The sequence below is a fragment of the Tursiops truncatus genome, chromosome 16, assembly GCF_011762595.2.
Source record: "Tursiops truncatus isolate mTurTru1 chromosome 16, mTurTru1.mat.Y, whole genome shotgun sequence".
Taxonomy (NCBI): Eukaryota; Metazoa; Chordata; class Mammalia; order Artiodactyla; family Delphinidae; genus Tursiops; species Tursiops truncatus.
Window position 1 is genome coordinate 68,350,766 of NC_047049.1, and position 16,563 is coordinate 68,367,328.

The 16,563-nt window shown below is 41.5% G+C and overlaps 1 long non-coding RNA gene across 1 annotated transcript in view; it reads left to right on the forward strand.

Moving 5' to 3' along the window:
* Positions 1-412: 412 nt before the first annotated feature.
* Positions 413-16,563, forward strand: part of LOC109550121 (uncharacterized) — a 227,391-nt gene continuing 211,240 nt past the window's right edge. Inside the window, exons 1-2 of the long non-coding RNA XR_002176491.3 lie at positions 413-476; positions 784-819. This is a non-coding gene — a long non-coding RNA (uncharacterized lncRNA). The remainder of the gene's footprint in view (positions 477-783; positions 820-16,563) is intronic.

Genomic DNA, 16,563 nt, shown 5'->3' on the forward strand with positions numbered 1-16,563 from the left:
CCCAGGACCATTGCCAACTCCAGGGCAGTGACATCTCTAACTTGTGCTCAGGTCTTGGTCCCAAGGACAGTGCCAGGCACACAGACGAATGGCTCTCAGGTGAGGAAACTGACCATGGACACTAGTTGAGTGGATGAAATGTTGAGAAGCTCTCCCTCCCTCATGGCCAAGTTTTTGGGACTTTTTCTTTTTCCAAGATCTCCCAGAAAAAGCAGAACTTTTTTGCCCAGACAGAGCGTGTCACAAAGTTCTGCTTTCACTGTGTGTTAAGTGGAAATGATTAGGCAAGTGAGTAATAAGAGATTCCTCTCTGTGTTTCCTCCATGTTGGGAGGTCCTGCCGTGGACCTCTGCATACTCAGAGCTACAGTGCAAACTGCAATGATTCCACTGATAACCCCAGGATGCCTCACTTATCTGTCATCATGGCTTATCCACACAGAACGTTGCTGAAGGGGCCACTTCCTGGACACATACGTAGGTGTGAAGATGCTGGGGTGTGAGTGTGCGTGTGTGCGTGTGTGTGTGTGTGTCCAGGACTGACTCGAAGGAGTTAGAGTTTGACAAAAGTGATGGCACTTGTTCCAAGTGCCTATGGCTGATGAGGTTCTGCCCTTGGGCTGTGAGATCTGGACTAGGTTCAGAAACAACTGCCCTTAAGATGGTGACAACTGTCTCCACCCCACTGCCATTCACTGAGCACTTACCCTGTGTTAGGATGAGCATTTTACAAGCTCAGATGTAATCAGTAGTTCTGCAAGCTTTCATTCTCCTTATTTTACAGATGAGCAAACTGAGCAAGCGTTCTCAGCTCTCTCAGGTATGTCGGGGTGACCTAACTGTACCCGCTAGGCACTCTCCAGCTGGACCGGTGGGGATATGAGATCAGTGAAGCTTTTTGGTTGGTTAAACTCTGCACTGGGAGTTGGTAGATTTGTCAGAGATTCTCAAACCTGACTGCATTTTTTAGAACCCCCTGGGAAGCTTTCTAAAAATACTAATGTTGGGGCCCCTTCCCAGATCAATTAAATCAGATTTGTTAAGGATGCAGCCTGGGCATTTTGTTGTTGTGTTTTTAACTCTCCAATTGATCCTAACGAGCAATCAGGGTTGGGAACTACCACCTGGTTGACCTTATCTATTGGGCAGGTCATTTACCTTGAGTTGCCCTACCAGTAAAAGGGATTTCATAGTGGCAGCAGCCCACCTCCCAGAAACGAGAGCAAGAGCGCAGGAGCTAGAATAAGAGAAATCAGGTGTTGGAGCCCCAGTTACTACCCATGTGACTGTGGGAAAGCTACTCAACCTTTCTTAGTCTCAGGCAACAACTCAACTTATATGGCTTGTGAGACTTAAATTGTGAGAATTAAGTGAGATAACTCAAATAGAACATTTATACCTGACATATAGTAAGTGATCAATGCATGTTACTGATTATTATTGTGAAAGAGTTCCCTGCGTTCTTTGTAAGGGCTGTCTACCCAAGATAGTGGTTGTCTTGTAATGATTCGGTATTGTCATAGTAAACTGTGGTTCTCAAGTCCTCAGAAATGGAAAATGTTGCCTAACTTAAGGGAGGGTGGAAAAGGATGGACCTAGGGAACCCAAAACCAGGAGCTGTTTCCCAATAGCAGAGAAGAGTTGGTCTGATTGATTTCCTCAGGCAGAATTGTCAGAAGCCAGTTTAATGAGTGTCCAGGTTTCCATAGCAGTTAAGAGAGCTTAGAGGGGGTTTTGTAGATGCTCCTCACACACACAGACTCCCTGGGGATTAGATGAACGTCAGCTGATGGCCACTAGCTGTAATGGACAATACACCTCAAGCTTTGTGTTGGCTGCAAGGCAAGGAGGCTCCAGCAGCTCGGGAATGAAGACTAACCCACTGCCTGAATTCATTGCAAGATGACGCTCTGAGCTCCCCACGCCTGGGAAGCGTCTCTACCAGCTGCCAACACGTTACTCAGACTTTGACGGCGAAAGCTAACCTTTTGCGCTAGCTATTGAGTCCTGGCAATGCAGTAATCTGGCCCAATAAAAGAGGCGGCGGACTCTACCTACTTGGAAAATGAAGTCCATTTAAGTAAATCCTAGAAGGAAGAAAAAAAAGAATTTCTACAAGTTTGAACACAGGAAGGATAAATGCAGATATCTCATCTGTTGTCTTTCTGTGGAAGACACTCCATTTTTTTCCAGCACGGAACTTGCTTAGCCACACTTGGATGGCTGAGTGGCTGCCACTGGGGTTTCATTCTTCTTAACTGCAGGGTTTTATCATGTTGAAGTCTGGAACATGGGTTCTCAGAAGGCTCTGCATGGCAGTTAGGCATGCTGGCTCGGGTCTAGATCCAGAGACTCGTGGTCTGGGACACCTCTTCAACAGCATCTCGGACCATGACACCCCATGCTCACAGGAAAAATGAAAGCCCATGCAAGAACAGCAGAACTTCTAGTCCAAGTTACCTGTTAATTCAACATTTACTCCTCTTTTAATCAAACTTAAGTTTATAACTTGAGCTGATCTATCCAGTAATCATTTGGTGTTCAGTCCCAGAAATGCACCAGAGTAAAGTGGTGAATCTTCAAGTATTCTTTGAAGCGAGTTCTGAAGGCTGTACTCCTTATTGGGCCTGGAATGGTTATGATAACTCCCCAAGGCTTCTGCTGTGGGAACATACATTTCCAAGCTTAAGCGGGAAGAGTTATGGTGCTATATTATGGAGATGCAGGTTCCCATTGGACTCCGATCAGGAAGGGGCTCTTTCTGTCAAAAAAGAAGGTAGAAGTCTCTAACCATTGCAAGGTAGCAGGTAATACAGATGGCAGAAAGACACATGTAGTCATCTTAGAGATCTTTCAGAATACATTTGGAGAACCATCTAAACTTCAAACCCAGTTGGTGAACACTTGGTACCTGAGAGTAACCACATTAGCAGAGACCGAATTAATGGATTTAAATATTAATAAGGGTCCTAAAACAAGAACAATGCCCATCCCAGTCCAACAGCACTGGACAAGAACAGTGTGGAACACAGAGAAGAGTGTGGAAGAAGAGGGTCAAGCTGGGCCATGGCAGCGTCTGCTCTGTAAACGCTGACTTGTGGTCCCTGCCAGGCCCTGGGGGGGCACCTGTGAGTTTATATCAGAGCCCACAAGCTATAGATGGAAGCCTGCTGTCAGCTGTCACTGCCTTCTGCTCTGAGCTCTTCTACGTTCTCCTGATTACTGATTACAACTCCACAAGAGAAGGAGTCCAGGGGAGTCACATGAGGAGGTTTACACCACATAATACTCAAAATATGGTTCAAAATACTCAAAATATGGCTCAAAATATGGTTCATAAAATTTGTTAGACAAATTTCTTCTCCTCCTCACCCCTTTCCTGCAGGGCCCTCAATGGGGCCTTCTTTTCCCATGATTCTTCCCCAGAGCAGTTCTGAGCCCAACTCCCACCTTCTCCGTTCTCTCCTGGATGTTTTTTATCTCCTGTAACATCCAAATCCTCCCATCCCCTTATTTTGAAGAGTGGTTTCCCACTACTTCATGGAGCTGGGGCATCAGCCTGGCACCCAGGCCAGGAGGCTCACTTCTGCCCCAGAGCAGGTTCATCCAAGCACATCTCAGCGCAGACATGTCTCCCTGTGAAAGGCTTCCTCACGCTGCACAGATTCCTTCATTCAGAATGTGCTCATGGGGGCTAGGACCCTCTTCTGGAGAAAAAAACAGTTAAAAATCTCTGCTCTTAGAGCTTCCATTCTAATAAGGGAAAATAAAGTTTTATCTGATACACATACACGCAGACACATATTTGGCAATTGATTTGCGTGTGTGTATGTGTGTGTGTGTAAGTTAATGGGCAAATCTGTCATTCTCACTCCAGCATGTGGGTTCAGTCATTCTCAAAAAATTCTTGTGGCATTTTCTGTGTCTAGCTGCTCTTCCCCTGTGAGATGGTGAGTGAGTGGGGCCAGCTCAGCTAGGGTGATTCCCACAGGGGTTTTAGGGAGTGTGCTGTCCCAGGGCCTCTTACTTGCAGATGCGGTACGTAGAATATGATCTGGAGGCGCACAGCAGACCCAGGTGAGTTGACCATCTGGGGGGTTGAGGGGAAGAGAGTGCCATGGGGGCAAGGTGCAAAGTGGGAGTCCAGAAATCAGGACAGCAAAGCAAGGGTTGGTGGAACAGCAAATGGGAAGTGGTCCCAGACCATACTGGAGACAGAGAGGTGGTGGCGTTTTAGGCAAGTATGTGAGGGTGAGCCAGGATCACTTAAGAGAATGAGTCGTACACCTGCAGTGTCCTTTCCCCTGTTCCTCTCTCCCCCTATCTCTTTAAGTCCTCCTCCACAGGCCCCACCTAGACAGGGATCTTCTCTGTCTTGCTCAGAGTAATGCTTCTCAAAGAGTAGGTGCTTAATAATTATTGGTGGACCAAATGATGGGCTTGCCCCTTTGAGCCTTCCAGCCCAGCTCAGCTTCACGATTTCTCCCTCCTCTGAACTGAAGCCCTCAGTCACCTGGCAGGAAGCTTTTGCAGTGTGGAAAGCACACAGAATGAAATCCTGGCTCTGCCTTTTATCAAGTGTTTCCAAGCCACTCAAATTCTTTCCACTCTCAGTTTTCTCATCTGCAGATGGGGATGTTTCTCACAAGCCTACATGCTTTTCCTGTGGTCCTATTTGTATTGAGGACCACAGGAACAGCAGGTAGGCATGGAAGTCCCTACTTTAAATCACGAATACAGCAATTATCTCGCCCTGCCATTTGACGTCTCTTTTGTCAAAGACAAACTGAATCCTAATTTGTCTGCCAAGCAGCTTTGCTGGCCTCCTAGCCTCTGGCATAAGCTTAGGCTGTACTCTTACTGAAGGTTATGCTCAACCTAAGTCCAGGAGAGACACCTTTTTTTTTTTTGAAGGTTTTGCTATGTTTTATTTGTTTTATTTTCACCTTTACTGGGGGTGTATTGACAAATAGAAATTGTATATATTTAAGGTATGCAACTTGATGGTTTGGTATATGTGTACATGGGGAAATGGTCACCACAATCAAGCTAGTTAATATATCCATCACTTCACATAGTTACCGTTTCCTTTTTTCTTTCTTTTTTTTTGTGGTAAGAACACTTAAGATCTACCCTCTAAGCAAATTTCAAGTATACAATACAGTATTGTTATCTGTAGTCACCATGCCGTTAGATCTCCAGAACTTATTCATCTTGCATAACTGAAACTTTGTACCCTTGATTAACATTTCCCCCTCCCCCCAGCCCCTGGCAACCACCATTCTACTCTCTGTTTCCATGAATTCGATTATCTTAGATAGGAATGACGTCTTAATTATGTCTCCAACAGTATCTAACCCCTTGCTTCTTCGTACCCAACAGATATCAATATATTTGTTGGTTTTTAACATTCTGTTAAAAAACAGTATTGGGATTGATGATCTGGAAGCTCATTTGCTGACTCTAAACTCTCTACAGACTGCAGTCTCTTGGCTGTGAGAGGTTAAGTAAACTAAAAGTATGAATAATCTCAAGGAAGTGTTGTATTCCTGCATGATAGAGTAATAAGATTCAAGGGATGCTGGGGGTACTTCCCAGGGTATTTGGGACAAACACTTTCCCTGGCCTGGATGGACTGTGGGTCTGACTGGCTTGGCATGTGACACCCTGCCTAGCAAGACAGGACAAGAAATGAATCAATTGCCCAGTGCAATGGTATGTGCTATTTCTAAGCCGCCTAGCTCGTGAGAACTGCACAATCCAGCAGCCCACTCTGATTTGTCACACCGAAGGCTGCCTTCTTAGTAAACTGTTGTCCACACTTCTGTTCATTCTGAGTCACCACTTAGTGTTCAAACTGAAATGCCAGCGCAGTCCTTGGAATACACCATGGAGTGTGAAACCAAAGGAGGTGGGGCTGGGTGGGACGGCACTTCCCGTGGAAACTTCCATGTCCTGCAAGGAAGCCAGAGCCTCCAGCCGGGGTTCTGCAAATGATGGCTAACAGGCAGCCTCCTAGTCACAGCTACCCCCTCTCCTATGTAAACCTCTCTCTTCAAAGCCGAGGAAATCGAGAGTGAACTGGTTCAGTGACTTGCCCAAGGTCTCACAAGTCTTTTCATGACCTAGCTCCTACCCTCTCCCACGTTATCCCCACCTCATCCCACATATATCCTGTTCCCCAGTCAAAGTCATGTTAGCTCCTTGAGTGTGCCGCATTATTTCACTTCTCTTGTCTTTGCATGTGTGTCCCCTTGCCATGGAATGCTATTTCTGCTCCTCCAGGGTAGTGAACAACTCATTCTCCAAGGCCCAACTCAAGCATTCTGTCCTTTCAGAAAGCCTTCTTGACCACTCCTCAGCACTCCTCATTCCTCGTCAAAGCAGAGCTCTTTGCTTTGTTCTCTGTGCTACCTGTGCTATGTTCACATCACTGCCAGTGCCCTGGATTACATCATTTATTAGAAATCTACTTGCTTTCCTAGGCCATGGAGTCAAGTGTCAGTAAGGATTGTGTTCAGTTGCAAGTTACAAAAAGCCCAGTTAACTCATAGTTTAGACAAATTAGGGAGTTATTTTTTTTTTAGGTAGCTAAAGTTGCCGTGATTACTCCATGATACCATTAGGGACCCAGTTTCCTATCTTTATTGTGGTTTTTTTTTAAAAAAATAAATTTATTTATTTCATTTATTTATTTTTGGCTGCGTTGGGTCTTCGTTGCTGCGCACAGGCTTTCTCTAGTGGTGGCGAGCGGGGGCTACTCTTTGTTGTGGTGCACAGGCTTCTCATTGTGGTGCCTTCTCTTGTTGTAGAGCATGGACTCTAGGCACGCAGACTCAGTAGTTGTGGCTCGCAGGCTCTAGAGCGCAGGCTCAGTAGTTGTGGCGCATGGGCTTAGTTGCTCTGCAGCATGGGATCTTCCCGGACTAGGGCTCAAACCCATGTTCCCTATATTGGCAGGCAGATTCACTGCGCCACCAGGGAAGCCCTTTATTGTGGCTTTTTCCCTCATGCTTGTCACCCAGTGGTCACAAAATGGCTGCTACTTTACTATATCTACATTCCAGACTGGAAAAAAAAGTAGGGGTAGTGGATAATGACGTATTCACTAATCAAGTCTGCTCCTTTTACAGAGCATTTCTAGAAGCCCCACTTAGTGACTCTTTCTTGTATCTCCTTGGTCAGAATGGTATTTTATAGACACCCCGTAATGGCAAAAAGGGTGGGAGATATATTTGTTTAATTGGGCATATTGAAATGCATAATACAATCGGGGTTTGGTTAGTAAGGCAGAAGGGGAAGAATTAAGATTGGGTAGGCAAGTATTAGTGTCTACCATATGCAGGGATTATGTTTCACTTATTCTCTCTGGGGCTTAGCGTAGGGTATGGCACATAGTAGGCAGTCAATAAATAAAAGTCCAAGAAAGAAAGGAAGTTTTCTGACCCCTAGACCAATGCTATTTTCCCAGTATGACTTAGCACACCTTTGAGCTTTCAGACATGAAGCAAAGCTTTCTGGGCGTGGGGAGACCATGAAGGGAGAGATGACTGGAGGGAGTCTCAGACAGATGCTTAGTGCTCAGCTGGGAACACTCAGCTTAGCAATGCCTGGGAGCTAGGAGAAAGGAAAAGAAAGGTCCTTCTTGGGATGTATGGCTGCCATGTTGTCCATGGGACCCCCTTTCCCAATTCAAAAAAACATGTTAGTCACTACATGACTTCAAAAGCGTCACCAGGTTCATGGGACATCTCCATCCCATTTTCCAGTTTTTGCAGTTGAGAAGTCCTCAGCTACAGAGCTAGACTCAGTCTTCCTTCCTCTAAGGCCAGGCACTATTTCTGTATGTCATGCTCGTGCTGTCACGCTTTTCACAATTATGAACAACTCTGCAATGACCATCCTTGAAATAAATCTTTGGGTTCATCCTTGTGCATCTTAATTATTATTTCCTTAGTCTAAATTCCGAAAAGTAGAAATGCTGGGTGAAAGGCTATGCTCATTCTTAAGGTTTCCAATGAGTGTTGTCTAACTGCCAGAAAGGCTTGTTGCTCTATGCTTCCATCAGTCACAAATGGAAAAGCCTCCCATCTTTCCAGTGGTGGTTGCTCTCTCCTCCTGAAGGTTTCAGTTGTGAGGCAGTCATTCCAAGGGTCTGTTCTGTCCTCCCATCCAGAACAACTCCCAACTGGAAACAAAGATGGAGGCCACCTGATGTTAATGTGTCTCAGTTCCCCTACTTGATTATAAGTGTCACTCTGGAAAGAACAAGAAACACAGATTCTGTGTGCATAAAGGAAGCATTCATTAAGTGCTTGATGGGGGAGCTCTGAGATGGTTCTGTGGTCCTAGCTAGGATCCTGGGGATTTTTCTTGACATCTCTCTACTGTTCTCCATCAGGTCACCGAGTCCTGTCAGTTTGACCTTCTAAACACCTTTGCATTCAGCCTCCTCTTCTAAATCACCTTTTCATCTGCCTCTGACCCTGTCTTAGTCATGTCCTCATCATTTCCCTCAATTGACCGCTTTGCCACCCATTTCTTTGCTTCTACCCCTCAACCCATTCTCCACACAGCCTCAGATTGATTTTTCTAAATACCTATGCCACACCACAGTCCAGCTTCATCCTTGTTTTTAAACCTGTTCTTATAAGCCAGCAGCTCCCTAAAGTGCTATGTTGCCTCATGTCCTCACGCACAATGAGGATTCCATAAGCAGGATTTATTACAAGGAGGCTCCTTGTTCACTATTTCCCACTCCCCTTTCTCCAGAGAACCATCTTAGAAACCACCTAGTTGGACTCCTTCATTTTATAGATGAGGAAATTGGAGAACTCACACCTTAAACACCTTCCCTTCCCACTTCAAATAGCAAATTTACATTCCCTGTGAAAAGTCAGCTCGTCATCTGTAGAGAACAAACGTATGGACACCAAGAGGGGAAAGCGGGGGAGGGGGTGGTGGTGGGATGAATTGGGAGATTGGGATTGACATATATACACTAGTGTGTATAAAATAGGCAACTAATAAGAACCTGCTGTATAAAAAAATTCAATTCAATTCAAAAAAAAAAAAAGTCAGCTCATCATCTCTTCTAGCAAGGCTTGGGACACCCCGTCTCTAAAGCCCAGGCTAGGGGCTTCTTCTGTGCATCCTCACAGCACCCCGTGCTTGTTATCTCTCTGTATTGTGACTATTGTTTCATTTGTTTTTTCATCTTCCTCAGGTAGACTACATTTCTGAGGGCAGAGATTGAGCCTTATTCAACTTTCTATTTCTACAGACTCTAATAGTGCATGTTTGGTCATTGCTCCATGGATGTTTATTGAATGAATAAATGAATACTTGGTTATGGATTGGAGGAAGGATCAGCGCTGGTAGAGAAAACACGTTGATAGTGACTCTCTTCAAGATGTAGAGACTAGAATATCAGCTTCCCGCTTTCACACACACGTAGCCCAGTTGTTGCCCCTTCAGTGAAACACCCTGAAGAGATATGTCCAAGTAGTATGTTTCCATTTGGATAGGAAATACCTCTTTCCTTCTGAGATATTGTTTTATTTTTGTGGGAAAAGCAAATCAGGGAGTAGATAATGCACCTCACCTGTGCATAATATGACAGAGTTTGAAAACATTTTTGCTTCAATAGTTATATTTTCTTAAAGTTACCATTTATTAAGAGCTTACCATGTACCAGCCCTATTAACTTGTCACATGCATTTTTTTCATCTATTTCTTACAGCAATCCTAAGAGTTTAGTGCGAATGAGATTTACAAATTTATAAATGTAAAACCTAAGAGGTGAAGAGGTTAGAAACCTGGCCAAAGCCATGTGGCTAGTGATTGCTTCAAAACTGATCTTTCAGCCTCTAGTGCTCACCCTCTTAGTTATGACATGACACCCTTTCTAAGCACAATCAGTCCTCTTAATCGCCCAGTGAAATAGGCTGGGCTTGTGCCCCTGTTCCCACTTTACAGGTGCGGACAGTGACCTGAGTGGTAACATAACTTGCCCAAAGACACCTGGTTAGTACCATTGGGACAGGATTCCAAATCTCCTAATCCAGCTCTCCTGACACTTAGCAATCTACTAGATCTACTAGAACTCTTATCAAATTAGTGGACACTAATTTTTTTTAAAAGATGAGAAAACTGCAGATGGAGTTTGTTTGGTGACATAGGAAGGTTAAGAATAGCCCCAGCTGCTTTGGTCCTGCAAACCCCCAGGCTGGCTGGGAGGCCCTCTCCCTCAGGCATTCTAAGGAAACAGCTCCCTCTTTAGGCCAACTGGAGAAACATCAGGGACTCCAGGCACACTGCCCCCAAACTACACTGAGAACCTGCCAGGGTGGTAGAACTCTCCCAGGTATCTCGTGGATATCTTCAAACAGCTAGACTTAGGGTGGTGTTGTGTGTCCGTTAAGAGGCCGTATATTATTCAGGACTGTGCAATTGAAAAATGGCTTTGGTGACTAGGATTGAATCACACGTGAATCTCAGCCCTGTGACTTTGTAGTGCCCACCTGTGAGGGAATCCGATTGCCTCTCTTTTTCTCTTTCTCCATCATAATGGAGGAGAAGGAGCCAGAGATGGCAGCAGAGACTGCAGAGGGAGGCAGTCAGTGCCAGGCTAAAGGGAAGGGGCAGATCCTGAGCTGCGTCCCCTGGGTGGGTTGACCCATTGCTGACAAGATGGAGAAGGAAAAGAAGTGGCTGGGTGTGGGCCCTCATGGTGCAGACCCTATGCTGCATCTAAGGAGCAGAATAGGAATAGGAAAGGTGAGAGGGTGAAGGAGCAGATATGGCATGACCTGAGGAAATACAAGACCCAAGGAAGAAGGTTGAGATGTCTCTTCCACACTTAACTAATTAATATCATTGGCTGGATGCTCATAAAATCTCTTATTTGGAGGGAGTCTAGAGTTACCAAATCCAGCTCCTAATTCAGCTGCTAAATTCTCATCCACTTATCTGACACAAGCGGTCCCCAAATAATTCATATTCTCTTTCTTTTAGGGATAACTTTAGGATGTATGTTTTGGGGACCACTTTCCTTCCTTTGTGAAGAGCTGGGAGGTCACACAGTTATGGCCGAAAAACAGTCTTACTGTCAGAGAGCCCTCAGAGAGACAGCTTGAAGCCCTTGATTGTACCATACAAGGAGTTGTACTTCCAAAAATTGGATAAGCAACCGATACCAGCTCCTCTCTTGAGGCCACCTGGATGGCCCTAGGGTGTCCACATGCCCTTCCCGTAAGTCTAACACTCAGTGCAATGAGCCCTTTTCCCCACAGGCACAGGGATTCCCAAAGTGAATTTTCGAGAGTGAATTTTTAGGCTCCACTGTGTAGCTCTGGAAAAATCTTGCTCCTCTCTAGCCTTACTCTTTCCATTTCTGAAATGAGGAGTTTGACAAGATTGGGGGTTCCCAGGAATGCCCTGCAGAATCTAGAGGATATTGGGGTGAGGTCCCCTCAGTCTGTCTCATGGACAGAGAGGCTTCTCTTACATCTGTGTTATCATATTGGATGTCCACTAAATATTTTGTTTGAATAAAGAGCCCACAGCTAAAAACATGTTTGAAAACTACTGGACCAGATGATACCGGCTGTATCATCAACAGTATTTCACTCATTCAACAATATTTATTGACCGCTTGATGTGTGCCAGGTACTGTTGTCAAGGAAACAATGGTGCACCAGAAAAAAACAAAACAGATTTCCTGGGAATTCCCTGGCGGTCCAGTTGTTACGACTTGGTGCTCTCACTGCCGTGCCCTGGGTTCCATCCCTGATCAGGGAACTAAGATCCCACAAGCCACATGGCACAGCCGAAAAACAAAACAAAACAAAAACAAACAAACAAAAACAGATTTCCTTGTGCAATATAAGCTATCGTTTAAAATCAGGGGCATTTGGCCTTCTACCATAGACTTGATCTCAGACACAGAGACCTCATCCTCATCTTCAGATGAGCAACCAGGATGTATACTTTTACACACATTTAACTTCCTGTTTTCTGGTAGTCTCACTTCCTCGAGAGAACTTGAAGCTTGATTGTTGAATATATGGTGTCCACAGACTCCCAAAGTTTTAAAGGAACATAATTTTCCTAACCAAGAGTTAGGGCAATTGAGCTGACAAAAGAAGCTTTTTAAAAATGATTTATTTATAGGAAAATTCTGAAAGATATAAAAATAGTATCATGTTTTGTGAATCTTACTTGACAGATTCTTTATTTTAATTTAAAAGAATAATACTTCATGGGAAGAAATTAAAAATTTATCGTAATCATTCAGTTAACGTATTATTTGTATGGCATTTTTCATCATTCATCTACTTGTATGTATTTGAAAAAAAGAAACTAAGATCGAGGGCCTGCTCTGTGACAGGTATTTTTCTGGGCACGTTCATATTCATCTCTTGCCTCACTTAATCACTTAATCTTCAGAGCAATCCTGCAAGAGCTATTTACCAGTTTTTAAAGATAACAAAACTGAAGCTTAATATCGTTCCGAAGTTCACAAAGCCAGTAAGAAGTCCACATTTGAAATACACAGCTGTCTAATCCTAAAGCCCATCTGTATTTTTCCTACCACTTGGTGCAGCCTCTCCACTTGCTCAATATTATTTGTTTACAGTTCTTTATAGTCACCTTTGGGTACATCTCTGAGTAATCATTAGGAAAACTAAAGTTATATTTTACCATTTCAAAGGTCACCAATGAGTTGTCTACCCCTCTATTCAGAAGTGAAGCGACAAGTGTGTACATTTCCTGATTTAGCATTCAGGAATATTGGAATGCCAATATTCTAGGCACCAATATCTTCTGATTTGTAGATAATTTCACGTTGTGTGAATTGGCTACCAAGTTTGCCTTTATATCAAGGACACAACATCCTTTAACCGTAGGATTTTTATAACGAAGCAGTTAAAGGTTTGCAAAAAGAATTTTTTTTTCCTTTTAGGGCTTTTTGCATCCAAATAAACCAAGGATAATTGATGAAGACTAGTAAGTTTTCTGTCCTCAAGGTCTTCATAATTAAAACTTCATATATAATTTCCTTGAAAAGAGCTGTAAAATTCCAGATCATGGTAATTATTATCCATAACAATTTTCTTAGAGAATTTTTACTTTGTAAAGCAAAAATAGGCTTCTCTTTAAAATTCTTATACCAGCATACATACTCATATTTGGCTTCTAATGCCAACAATTTCTGTTTTCCATCTGAACATTGCCCCACCCTGCCCTTTTCCCTCTCTAATTTTGTAAATTGGATTGTAAAAACAAATGGTAAAGATGTAGAATAGTCAAAACAATGTTGAAAAAGTACAGACTTGGAGGACTCACATTCCCCAATTTCAAAACCTACTATAAAACTATAGTAATCAAGACAGTGTGGTACTGGCATAGGTATAGACACAGAGATCAATGGAGTGCAATTGGGAGTCCAGAAAAAAACCCTTACAGCTATGGTCACATGATTTTTGACAAGAATGCCATGAAAAGTCAATGGAGAAAGAATAGTCTTTTCAGCAAATGACGCTGGGATAACCACATGCAAAATAATGAAGTTGGACTCATACCTCACACTTATATAAAAATTAACTCAAAATGGGTCATACATCTAAGTGTAAGAGCTAAAACTATGAAATTCCTAGAAGAAAACATAAGAGTAAATCTTTGTGACCTTGGATTTAGGTAATGGTTTCTAAAAGGACAAAAATAAATAAATTACACTGCATTAAAATTAAAACTTTTGTCCTTCAAAGACACCATCAAGAAAGTGAAAAGACCATCACAGAATGGAAGAAAATATCTACAAATCAAGGAAGTTGATAAGTAACTTATTTCAGGAATATGTAAAAAAGTCTTACAACTCAACAATAAAAAGAAAAATAACCCAATTCAAAAGTGAGCAAAAGATTTGAAGAGAAGTTTTTCCAAAGAAGATAAACAAATGAACAGTTAGTACATGAAAGGATGCTTGACATCATTAGCATCAGTGAAATGCAAATCAGTGCCACAATGAGGCATCACTCACACTCACTAGGATAGCTAAAATAAAAAAGACAGATAATGGATGTTGGTATGGATATGGAAATTTTAGAATCCTCATACATTGCTGGTGGGATGTAAAATGGTACAACCACTTTGGAAAACAGTTTGCAGTTTCTTCTCCAACTGTGAAAATAGAGTTACCATATGACCCAGCAATTCCACCCCTTGGTATATACCCAAGAGACTTGAAAACAAATGTCCACTCAAAAGCCCGTACAAGAACTTCCATAGCGGTGTAATTAATGATGGCCGAAAAGTAGAAACAATCTAAATGTCCATAAACTGAGGAATGGATAAACAAAATGTGGTATATCCATATAATAGAATATTATTTGGCAATAAAAATAATAAAGAAATGATACATTACAACTACCTATTATAGGCACAACATGGATGAACCTCAAAAACATTGTAATAAGTGAAAGAAGTCAGTTATAAAAAACCATATATTGTACAATTCCATTTATATGAAACATTGAGAATAGTCAAATCCATAGAAACAGAGAGTATATTAGTGCTTGCCTGGGGCTGGGGGTAGGGAGTAATAGAGAGTGACTGTTAATGGATATGGGATTTCTTTTTGGGGTTTGAAATTTGATAGTGATGATGATTGTACAGCTTTGTGAGTATACTAAAAAAACACTGAATAGTACACTCTAAAAGGATGAATTTCATGGTATGTTAATTTTATCTCAAAAAAGTGGCTTCCACTGAACCATGACATGATTGAGAAATAAACTTTTATTGTCTTTAGCCACCGAGATTTGGAAGTTGTTTGTTACAACACTTATCTTGACCTAATCAATACAACAAGTCTGAAAATTATGACTCAGAATCTCTGAAAATTTTCTTAATAGCCATGCATCATTTTTAACTGATAAAGTTAACCTTAAAGAAGTTGAAATATTATTGCTATCCTTCAAGGATACCCATAAATCTTGAAGATCTTATATTCAAACATAATCAAATTGGTCTGCAAAGCAGTTACATAAAATAAAAAATGTTTCAGTGTATCTAATTGTAGTGTATAAATATGAAGACATTTCAATATTTTATAATATCAACTTCCACATCAACTGGAAGAACTTCAGATGTGTTATACATATAATTGTTTCAAGCTTGTGCCATTGGCATCTATTCTCACCAATGTTATGCTACAGTTGTTTGATAATTTCCAAAAAATACCCTTAGATAAGACTTATATGGTTTTGCACCTCCAAAATGAGTATTAGTACTGGTATATGACAGTAGCAATAATCTTATCAAGAAGTGTAGTACGACTCATAATAGAAGACAAAAACAAAAACAAAACATTAGTTACTTGTCTAACTAGTCAGGATGTCAAGGTCAAAAACTTTCATGTTAACTCCAGTGTTAACTTTTAAAAAAAAAAGCTTCATTTAATATAATTGTATAATTCCACTTATATGAAATATCCACAAATTCATCCATTATAAGTGTACAGTTAAATGATTTTTAGTAAATTTGCAGAGTTGTTCAACCATCTCCATTATCCAGTTTTAGATCATTTCTATCACCCAAAAATGATTCTTAATTTTTGTTTGCCATCAACCTCCATTCTTTCCCCCAGCCCCAGGCAGCCACCAATCGACTTTCTGTATTCATAAATTTGTTAGCATAATGTTTGGGGGATTCATCCATTTTGTAGTATGTAATAGTAGTTAGTTCCTTTTTATTACTGAGTAGTATTCCATTGTGTGATGAGTTTGTTTATTCACTCATGAGTTGAAGAGCTTTTGGTTTTTCCTGTTTTGGGTTATTATGAACAAAGCCACTATAAACATTTGTGTACAGGTTTTGTGTGAACATAAGTTTTCATTTCTTTTGGGTAAACACTTAGGAGTAGGATTGTTGGGTCAAATGATAAGCGTATGTTTAACTTTATATAAAAACGGCCAAGATGTTTTCCAAATTGGCTGTACCAGAAATGTATAAGTTCCAGTTGTTTTGCATCCTTATCAGCACTTCATATTTTCAGGGCTTTTTAAAAAACTAGCTTAATAGGTGTGTGATAGTATCTCATTGTGGTTTAAATTTTCATTTCCCTAATAACTAAATATGTGAGCATCTTTTCATTTACTTGTTTATTATGTGTGTATTTTCTTTGGTGAAATGTCTACTCAAATCTTCTGTCTATTTTTTATTTGGGTTGTTTGTCTTCTTCTTATTGAGTTGTAAGAGATATTTATATATTCTGGGTACAATTTCCTTATCAGACATATAATTTGCAGACTTTTTTTTTCCCAGTCTGTGGACTGTCTCTTCCATTTTCTTAATGGTGCCTTTTAAAGCACACAAAAAATTAATTTTGATGAAGTCCAGTTTACCAGTTTTTTCTTTTGTGGATTATGCTTTCGGTTCATATCTAAAAACTCTGCCTAACTCAAGATTACAAAGATTTTCTCCTATATTTTCTCCTAAAACTTATCATTTAGGTATAGTATCCATTTTGAGTTATTTTTTTTATATGGCATTAAATTAG